The sequence below is a fragment of the Octopus sinensis genome, linkage group LG27 (assembly GCF_006345805.1).
Source record: "Octopus sinensis linkage group LG27, ASM634580v1, whole genome shotgun sequence".
In the NCBI taxonomy this organism is placed as follows: domain Eukaryota; kingdom Metazoa; phylum Mollusca; class Cephalopoda; order Octopoda; family Octopodidae; genus Octopus; species Octopus sinensis.
Window position 1 is genome coordinate 18,840,643 of NC_043023.1, and position 11,227 is coordinate 18,851,869.

The window sequence follows — 11,227 nt, forward strand, 5'->3', positions numbered from 1 at the left end:
GGGACGTAAACACACCAGCATCGGTTGTCAAGCAATGCTAGGAGGACAAACACAGACACACATACATATATATATATATATACATATATACGACAGGCTTCTTTCAGTTTCCGTCTACCAAATCCACTCACAAGGCACTGGTCGGCCCGGGGCTATAGCAGAAGACACTTGCCCAAGATGCCACGCAGTGGGACTGAATCCGGAACCATGTGGTTGGTTAGCAAGCTATTTACCACACAGCCACTCCCGCGCATATATATATATACATACAAGTTGGCCAAAAGTCACCTGACAGTGAATCAAAATTCCATAAATACAATCTGTTATTCTGTATTGTCTCAAATGGGAAAATGTGTCACTCAAGAAGGACTTCAGTTTGAACAACCTTCATGATGTTTCATATTTAGATGCTCTTATTAAATTCGCTCAGTTGTTAAACATAAATAAAAATTGGAATTAAATGGTTTTGATTTACTGTCGGGTAACTTTTGGATAAACCTGTATATATATATATATATATACATACATAGTTCCGGGTTCAGTCCCACTGCGTGGCATCTTGGGCAAGTGTCTTCTGCTATAGCCCCAGGCCGACAATGCCTTGTGAGTGGATTTGGTAGACGGAAACTGAAAGAAGCCTGTCGTATATATATGTAAGTGTGTGTGTCTGTGTTTGTCCCCCTAGCATTGCTTGACAACCGATGCTGGTGTGTTTACGTCCCTGTCACTTAGCGGTTCGGCAAAAGAGACCGATAGAATAAGTACTAGGCTTACAAAGAATAAGTCCCGGGGTCGATTTGCTCGACTAAAGGCGGTGCTCCAGCATGGCCGCAGTCAAATGACTGAAACAAGTAACAGAGTATATATATAAAAATATGGTAAAGTAAAAAAATTCACTTTACTGCACTGCTTGGTCGAATTGATTAACAATTAATTAATTCTACCCTTTTTTACTGACTATATATATATATATATATATATGTGTGTGTGTGTATGTATATTTTTCAGTGTATTTCAACCAGAAAAATGTTCACATAAAGAGAATAACAAGCTACAAAATGCAAAAGATTTACTTTAAAAACATTCCAATTCCAAAAGGTCGAAACAAACCTGATCAACGCCGGGCAATACTGCTATAGTTATAAGATAATTCTTTTGAACTGAGACCAATGCCAACTTTTCTACAGCTTTTGGATCACTATATGGAATGACAGCAGATTGATTTTGGAAACGAATTAAACATGGATTACAGATATCAGGGAAGTTTGTAACAGTTGTTCATATTGATAAAGACTACAGTTAATGGAAATTTAGGAGTGAAAATATAAATATTTGTTAGGAATCAACTGAAAAGAAGCCGAAACATTTAAATATTCTTGTGAGCAAAAAACAATTATGGAGATTGAATTGTGTGAGGACGAGGTTAAAGTTGAAATGCAGTCTAAAAGGACTGATTCTCTTGATGGTATAAAGACAGGAACAAGTAAAACAGCATACCATTGTGATATCTGTGGTAAATCATTCTCTGTAAGTAAAGTCTTAACCAGACACAGATGTAGTCACACAGGACAGAAACCATATCACTGTGATATCTGTGGTAAATCATTCTCTCAAAGAGATTACTTAATTGCACACGAACGTATTCATACAGGAGAGAAGCCATATCACTGTGATATCTGTGGTAAATCATTCTCTCAAAGAGATACTTAATTGCACACGAACGTATCATACAGGAGAGAAGCCATATCACTGTGATATCTGTGGTAAATTCATTCTCTCAAAGAGATTACTTAATTGCACACGAAGTATTCATACAGGAGAGAAGCCATATCACTGTGATATCTGTGGTAAATCATTCTCTCAAAGAGATTACTTAATTGCACACGAACGTATTCATACAGGAGAGAAGCCATATCACGTGATATCTGTGGTAAATCATTCTCTCAAAGAGATTACTTAATTGCACACGAACGTATTCATACAGGAGAGAAGCCATATCACTGTGATATCTGTGGTTAAATCATTCTCTCAAAGAGATTACTTAATTGCACACGAACGTATTCATACAGGAGAGAAGCCATATCACTGTGATATCTGTGGTAAATCATTCTCTCAAAGAGATTACTTAATTGCACACGAACGTATTCATACAGGAGAGAAGCCATATCACTGTGATATCTGTGGTAATCATTCTCTCAAAGAGATTACTTAATTGCACACGACGTATTCATACAGGAGAGAAGCCATATCACTGTGATATCTGTGGTAAATCATTCTCTCAAAGATTACTTAATTGCACCCGAACGTATTCATACAGGACAGAAACCATATCACTGTGATATCTGTGGTAAATCATTTCTCAAAGAGATTACTTAATTGCACCACGAACGTATTCATACAGGAGAGAAGCCATATCACTGTGATATCTGTGGTAAATCATTCTCTCAAAGAGATTACTTATTGCACACGAACGTATTCATACAGGAGAGAAGCCATATCACTGTGATATCTGTGGTAAATCATTCTCTCAAAGAGATTACTTAATTGCACACGAACGTATTCATACAGGAGAGAAGCCATATCACTGTGATATCTGTGGTAAATCATTCTCTCAAAGAGATTACTAATTGCACACGAACGTATTCATACAGGAGAGAAGCCATATCACTGTGATATCTGTGGTAATCATTCTCTCAAAGAGATTACTTAATTGCACACGAACGTATTCATACAGGAGAGAAGCCATATCACTGTGATATCTGTGGTAAATCATTCTCTCAAAGAGATTACTTAATTGCACACGAACGTATTCATACAGGAGAGAAGCCATATCACGTGATATCTGTGGTAAATCATTCTCTCAAAGAGATTACTTAATTGCACACGAACGTATTCATACAGGACAGAACCATATCACTGTGATATTGTGGTAAATCATTCTCTCAAAGAGATTACTTAATTGCACACGAACGTATTCATACAGGAGAGAAGCCATATCACTGTGATATCTGTGGTAAATCATTCTCTCAAAGAGATTACTTAATTGCACACGAACGATTCATACAGGAGAGAAGCCATATCACTGTGATATCTGTGGTAAATCATTCTCTCAAGAGATTACTTAATTGCACACGAACGTATTCATACAGGAGAGAAGCCATATCACTGTGATATCGTGGTAAAATCATTCTCTCAAAGAGATTACTTAATTGCACACGAACGTATTCATACAGGAGAGAAGCCATATCACTGTGATATCGTGGTAAAATCATTCTCTCAAAGAGATTACTTAATGCACACGAACGTATTCATACAGGAGAGAAGCCATATCACTGTGATATCTGTGGTAAATCATTCTCTCAAAGAGATTACTTAATTGCACACGAACGTATTCATACAGGAGAGAAGCCATATCACTGTGATATCTGTGTAAATCATTCTCTCAAAGAGATTACTTAATTGCACACGAACGTATTCATACAGAGAGAGAAGCCATATCACTGTGATATCTGTGGTAAATCATTCTCTCAAAGATTACTTAATTGCACACGAACGTATTCATACAGGAGAGAAGCCATATCACTGTGATATCTGTGGTAAATCATTCTCTCAAAGAGATTACTTAATTGCACCCGAACGTATTCATACAGGAGAAGAAGCCATATCACTGTGATATTGTGGTAAATCATTCTCTCAAAGAGATTACTTAATTGCACACGAACGTATTCATACAGGAGAGAAGCCATATCACTGTGATATCTGTGGTAAATCATTCTCTCAAAGAGATTACTTAATTGCACACGAACGTATTCATACAGGAGAGAAGCCATATCACTGTGATATCTGGGGTAAATCATTCTCTCAAAGAGATTACTTAATTGCACACGAACGTATTCATACAGGACAGAAACCATATCACTGTGATATCTGTGGTAAATCATTCTCTCAAAGAGATTACTTAATTGCACACGAACGTTATTCATACAGGAGAGAAGCCATATCACTGTGATATCTGTGGTAATCATTCTCTCAAAGAGATTACTTAATTGCACACGAACGTATTCATACAGGAGAGAAGCCATATCACTGTGATATCTGTGGTAAATCATTCTCTCAAAGAGATTACTTAATTGCACACGAACGTATTCATACAGGACAGAAACCATATCACTGTGATATCTGTGGTAAATCATTCTCTCAAAGAGATTACTTAATTGCACACGAAGTATTCATACAGGAGAGAAGCCATATCACTGTGATATCTGTGGTAAATCATTTCTCAAAGAGATTACTTAATTGCACACGAACGTATTCATACAGACAGAAAACCATATCACTGTGATATCTGTGGTAAATCATTCTCTCAAAGAGATTACTTAATTGCACACGAACGTATTTACAGGAGAGAAGCCATATCACTGTGATATCTGTGGTAAATCATTCTCTCAAAGAGATTACTTAATTGCACACGAACGTATTCATACAGGACAGAAACCATATCACTGTGATATCTGTGGTAAATCATTCTCTCAAAGAGATTACTTAATTGCACACGAACGTATTCATACAGGAGAGAAGCCATATCACTGTGATATCTGTGGTAAATCATTCTCTCAAAGAGATTACTTAATTGCACACGAACGTATTCATACAGGAGAGAAGCCATATCACTGTGATATCTGTGGTAAATCATTCTCTCAAAGAGATTACTTAATTGCACACGAACGTATTCATACAGGAGAGAAGCCATATCACTGTGATATCTGTGGTAAATCATTCTCTCAAAGAGAACTTAATTGCACACGAACGTATTCATACAGGAGAGAAGCCATATCACTGTGATATCTGTGGTAAATCATTCTCTCAAAGAGATTACTTAATTGCACACGAACGTATTCATACAGGAGAGAAGCCATATCACTGTGATATCTGTGGTAAATCATTCTCTCAAAGAGATTACTTAATTGCACACGAACGTATTCATACAGGAGAGAAGCCATATCACTGTGATATCTGTGGTAAATCATTCTCTCAAAGAGATTACTTAATTGCACACGAACGTATTCATACAGGAGAGAAGCCATATCACTGTGATATCTGTGGTAAATCATTCTCTCAAAGAGATTACTTAATTGCACACGAACGTATTCATACAGGACAGAAACCATATCACTGTGATATCTGTGGTAAATCATTCTCTCAAAGAGATTACTTAATTGCACACGAACGTATTCATACAGGAGAGAGCCATATCACTGTGATATCTGTGGTAAATCATTCTCTCAAAGAGATTACTTAATTGCACACGAACGTATTATACAGGACAGAAACCATATCACTGTGATATCTGTGGTAAATCATTCTCTCAAAGAGATTACTTAATTGCACACGAAGTATTCATACAGGACAGAAACCATATCACTGTGATATCTGTGGTAAATCATTCTCTCAAAGAGATTACTTAATTGCACACGAACGTATTCATACAGGAGAGAAGCCATATCACTGTGATATCTGTGGTAAATCATTCTCTCAAAGAGATTACTTAATTGCACACGAACGTATTCATACAGGACAGAAACCATATCACTGTGATATCTGTGGTAAATCATTCTCTCAAAGAGATTACTTAATTGCACACGAACGTATTCATACAGGAGAGAAGCCATATCACTGTGATATCTGTGGTAAATCATTCTCTCAAAGAGATTACTTAATTGCACACGAACGTATTCATACAGGACAGAAACCATATCACTGTGATATCTGTGGTAAATCATTCTCTCAAAGAGATTACTTAATTGCACACGAACGTATTCATACAGGAGAGAAGCCATATCACTGTGATATCTGTGGTAAATCATTCTCTCAAAGAGATTACTTAATTGCACACGAACGTATTCATACAGGACAGAAACCATATCACTGTGATATCTGTGGTAAATCATTCTCTCAAAGAGATTACTTAATTGCACACGAACGTATTCATACAGGAGAGAGAAGCCATATCACTGTGATATCTGTGGTAAATCATTCTCTCAAAGAGATTACTTAATTGCACACGAACGTATTCATACAGGAGAGAGAAGCCATATCACTGTGATATCTGTGGTAAATCATTCTCTCAAAGAGATACTTAATTGCACACGAACGTATTCATACAGGAGAGAAGCCATATCACTGTGATATCTGTGGTAAATCATTCTCTCAAAGAGATTACTTAATGCACACGAACGTATTCATACAGGAGAGAAGCCATATCACTGTGATATCTGTGGTAAATCATTCTCTCAAAGAGATTACTTAATTGCACACGAACGTATTCATACAGGAGAGAAGCCATATCACTGTGATATCTGTGGTAAATCATTCTCTCAAAGAGATTACTTAATGCACACGAACGTATTCATACAGGAGAGAAGCCATATCATTGTGATATCTGTGGTAAATCATTCTCTCAAAGAGATTACTTAATTGCACACGAACGTATTCATACAGGACAGAAACCATATCACTGTGATATCTGTGGTAAATCATTCTCTCAAAGAGATTACTTAATTGCACACGAACGTATTCATACAGGAGAGAAGCCATATCATTGTGATATCTGTGGTAAATCATTCTCTCAAAGAGATTACTTAATTGCACACGAACGTATTCATACAGGAGAGAAGCCATATCATTGTGATATCTGTGGTAAATCATTCTCTCAAAGAGATTACTTAATTGCACACGAACGTATTCATACAGGACAGAAACCATATCACTGTGATATCTGTGGTAAATCATTCTCTCAAAGAGATTACTTAATTGCACACGAACGTATTCATACAGGAGAGAAGCCATATCACTGTGATATCTGTGGTAAATCATTCTCTCAAAGAGATTACTTAATTGCACACGAACGTATTCATACAGGAGAGAAGCCATATCATTGTGATATCTGTGGTAAATCATTCTCTCAAAGAGATTACTTAATTGCACACGAACGTATTCATACAGGAGAGAAGCCATATCACTGTGATATCTGTGGTAAATCATTCTCTCAAAGAGATTACTTAATTGCACACGAACGTATTCATACAGGAGAGAAGCCATATCATTGTGATATCTGTGGTAAATCATTCTCTCAAAGTATTCATTTAACTAGACACAGACATATTCATATAGGAGAGAAACTGCATGAATGTGATATCTGTGGTAGATCTTTCTCTCAAACTATTCACTTAATTGGACACACACACATATATATATCATCATCATCATCATCATCGTTTAACGTCCGTTCTCCATGCTAGCATGGGTTGGACGGTTCGACCGGGGTTCTGGGAAGCCAGAAGGCTGTACCAGGCTCCAGTCTAATCTGGCAATGTTTCTACAGCTGGATGCCCTTCCTAATGCCAACCACTCCGTGAGTGTAGTGGGTGCTTTTTACGTGCCACCTGCACAGGTGCCAGGCGAGGCTGGCAACGGCCACGGTCGGATTGGTGTATTTTATATAAATTAGTAAAAAGCCACCATTTATCAATTCAATAATGAAAAATTAAATTACACCATCCAGAAAATTACATATTACAGAAAGATTAAATATAAGATATAAAATATAACGATGATATTTTTTATATTATTATTATTATTATTATTCAGCGGAAGAGTCTATCATATATACAGTATATATATATATATATATATATATATATATATATATATATATATATATATAATGTGAGGTATACTTGCCATCTCAATGTGGCTAACCACTAAGGGTGGGTGTTACTGTATTTGCAAATACCATAAGGGCACAGAAAGTGTGCCTAAAGCCAGCTGGAGACAATAATCTCCTGGGGCTACAAGCTACAGTAACACCCACCCTTAGTGGTTAGCCATATTGAGATGGCAAGTATACCTCACATTATATATATTAATCAATTTAGGGTAGCAAAAAATTCAATAGAAATTTATCGCCACCAGCGGTCTAGTGAGAAAGAGAATATAGTCAAAGACTATATATATAAATTCAACAACAATTGTGGAATGGCCTTAATAGGCCATTCGACCCACTAGAAAGAGCAGCCAGGACTCAAACCGCCAAGTAGTAGTAATTCAGAAATTAAAGGAAAATTTAAAAACATTTACCCTAATTCATCTTTAGACAATGCATTGTTTCGGTGTTTTTAATGGCAAACCAGCTTGAATTAGGGTAAATGTTTTTAAATTTTCCTTTAATTTCTGAATTACTACTACTTGGCGGTTTGAGTCCTGGCTGCTCTTTCTAGTGGGTCGAATGGCCTATTAAGGCCATTCCACAATTGTTGTTGTCACATTATATATATATATATACTGTATATATGATAGACTCTTCCGTGGAAGACGACTTATGAGCGTTCAGCTTTTGCTGAATAACCTGTATAAATGATTTGTTTTTAGAGATCAGATCTTCGTGACGCATATTAGCTCTCTCTCTCTCCCCCCCCATCAGATCGATGTTGTCTGATCATGTGCTCTGGCTACCACCCATTAGTTGTCGAAGGGATCGCAGAACATTGTGAGATGAAGTGTTTTGCTTGAGATCCCAACATACCGCTCGGTCTAGGAATTGAAATCACGATCGCTAGATTGTGAATGCAACACCCAAACCACTAGGCCATGAACCAGAGAGCGTGAGAGAGAGACAGAGAGTGTATGAGAGACAGAGAGTGTGTGTGAGAGAGAGAGAGAAAGAGAGACACGAGAAGCTGAGAAAAAGATGAAGGTAGGTCTGTAGATGCAATAGAATAGATACTTTTATGAAATGGTGAATGTAGGCATAGGAGTGGCTGGGTGGTAAGTAGCTTGCTTACGAACCACATGGTTCCGGGTTCAGTCCCATTGTGAGTGGATTTGGTAGATGGAAACTGAAAGAAGCCTATTATATATATATATATATATATATATATATATATATATATATATATATATATGTGTGTGTGTGTGTGTATGTACGTGTGTGTATATGTTTGTGTGTCTGTGTTTGTCCCCCTAACATCACTTGAGAACCAACGCTGGTGTGTTTATGTCCCCGTAACTTGGCGGTTCAGCAAAAGAGACCGATAGAATAAGTACTAGGCTTACAAAGAATGAGTCCTGGGGTCAATTTGCTCGACTAAAGGCGGTGCTCCAGCATGGCCACAGTCACATGACTGAAACAAATAAAAGAGTAAGAGAGTAAATTCATCATGAATTAAACTGCGGAATTACTCGATACCATATTGTTGAATACAAGTTCATTAACTTTGAAGTACACACACACACATAAACTAATATATATATATTTTTTAATGTAGTTGTGTCGTCGAAGTTTATATACATACATACATACATATACACACACACATACATACATACATACATACACACACACATACATACATACATACATACACACACACACATATGCTAATATATATATTTTTTACTGAGGTCGACTTTGCCTTTCATCCTTTCGGGGTCGATAAATTAAGTACCAGTTACTCACTGTGGTCGATATAATCGTCTTAATCCGTTTGTCTGTCCTTGTTTATCCCCTCTGTGTTTAGCCCCTTGTGGGTAGTAAAGAAATATATATATTTTTTAATGTGGTCGTGTCGTCGAAGTTTACATACATACATACATACATACATACATACATACACACATATGCTAATATATATATTTTTTAATGTAGTCGTGTCGTCGAAGTTTATATATATACGACGAACGGCAACGTGAAACTCAGAGTAACAGGTTTTGTTGAATTTTCTGCTGATTTAAATAAAGCATATTACTCTACCACTGGTATTTGAGTACTCTTTTTTCCACCTTGTTTCACATTTATGTGTTTACTCCGGTATATATATATATATATATAGGAGTGGCTGTGTGGTAAGTAGCTTGTTTACCAACCACATGGTTCCGGGTTCAGTCCCACTGCGTGGCACCTTCGGCAAGTGTCTTCTACTATAACCTCGGGCCGACCAATGCCTTGTGAGTGGATTTGGTAGACGGAAACTTAAAGAAGCCCGTCGTATGTATGTATATATATATGCGTGTGTGTGTTTGTGTGTCTGTGTTTGTCCCCCTAGCATTGCTTGACAACCGATGCTGGTGTGTTTATGTCCCCGTTACTTAGCGGTTCGGCAAAAGAGCCCGATAAAATAAGTACTGGGCTTACAAAAGAATAAGTCCCTGGGTCGAGTTGCTTGATTAAAGGCGGTGCTCCAGCATGGCCGCAGTCAAATGACTGAAACTAATAAAAGAGTAAAAAAAGAGTAAGAGTATATATATATAATTATAACAATAATTAAGGGTTTGGGCAAGTGTCTTCTGCTATAGCCCCGGGCCGACCAATGCCTTGTGAGTGGATTTGGTAGACGGAAACTGAAAGAAGCCTGTCGTATATATGTATATATAGGCGCAGGAGTGGCTGTGTGGTAAGTAGCTTGCTAACCAACCACATGGTTCCAGGTTCAGTCCTACTGTGTGGCATCTTGGGCAAGTGTCTTCTGCTATAGCCCCGGGCCGACCAATGCCTTGTGAGTGGATTTGGTAGACGGAAACTGAAAGAAGCCTGTCGTATATATGTATATATAGGCGCAGGAGTGGCTGTGTGGTAAGTAGCTTGCTAACCAACCACATGGTTCCAGGTTCAGTCCTACTGTGTGGCATCTTGGGCAAGTGTCTTCTGCTATAGCCCCGGGCCGACCAATGCCTTGTGAGTGGATTTGGTAGACGGAAACTGAAAGAAGCCTGTCGTATATATGTATATATATATATATATATGTGTATGTGTGTGTTTGTATGTCGTGTTTGTCCCCCTAGCGTTGCTTGACGACCGATGCTGGTGTGTTTATGTCCCCGTTACTTAGCGGTTCGGCAAAAGAGACCGATAGAATAAGTACTGGGCTTACAAAAGAATAAGTCCCGGGGTCGAGTTGCTCGATTAAAGGCGGTGCTCCAGCATGGCCGCAGTCAAATGACTGAAACTAATAAAAGAGTAAAAAAAGAGTAAGAGTATATCTATATATATAAAACTGTAGTTGTGTGAGTGTCTGACCCCTTCGATTTAGATTCCTAACTACTCCCACATTTTGCGGTGCAGTTTAACCAAATTCGGGTATCTTATAGTCGTGATTAATATCGAGCCCGTCTGGCTATTAGCGCGCGTCTACGATGAATCTACGATTTTAAAAATAATTTAACATCATTTTTT

General features: G+C 37.6%; 1 pseudogene; it reads left to right on the plus strand.

Moving 5' to 3' along the window:
- The first annotated feature begins 1,395 nt into the window (after positions 1–1,395).
- LOC115225275 lies at positions 1,396–6,917 on the plus strand (annotated as a pseudogene).
- Positions 6,918–11,227: the final 4,310 nt, after the last annotated feature.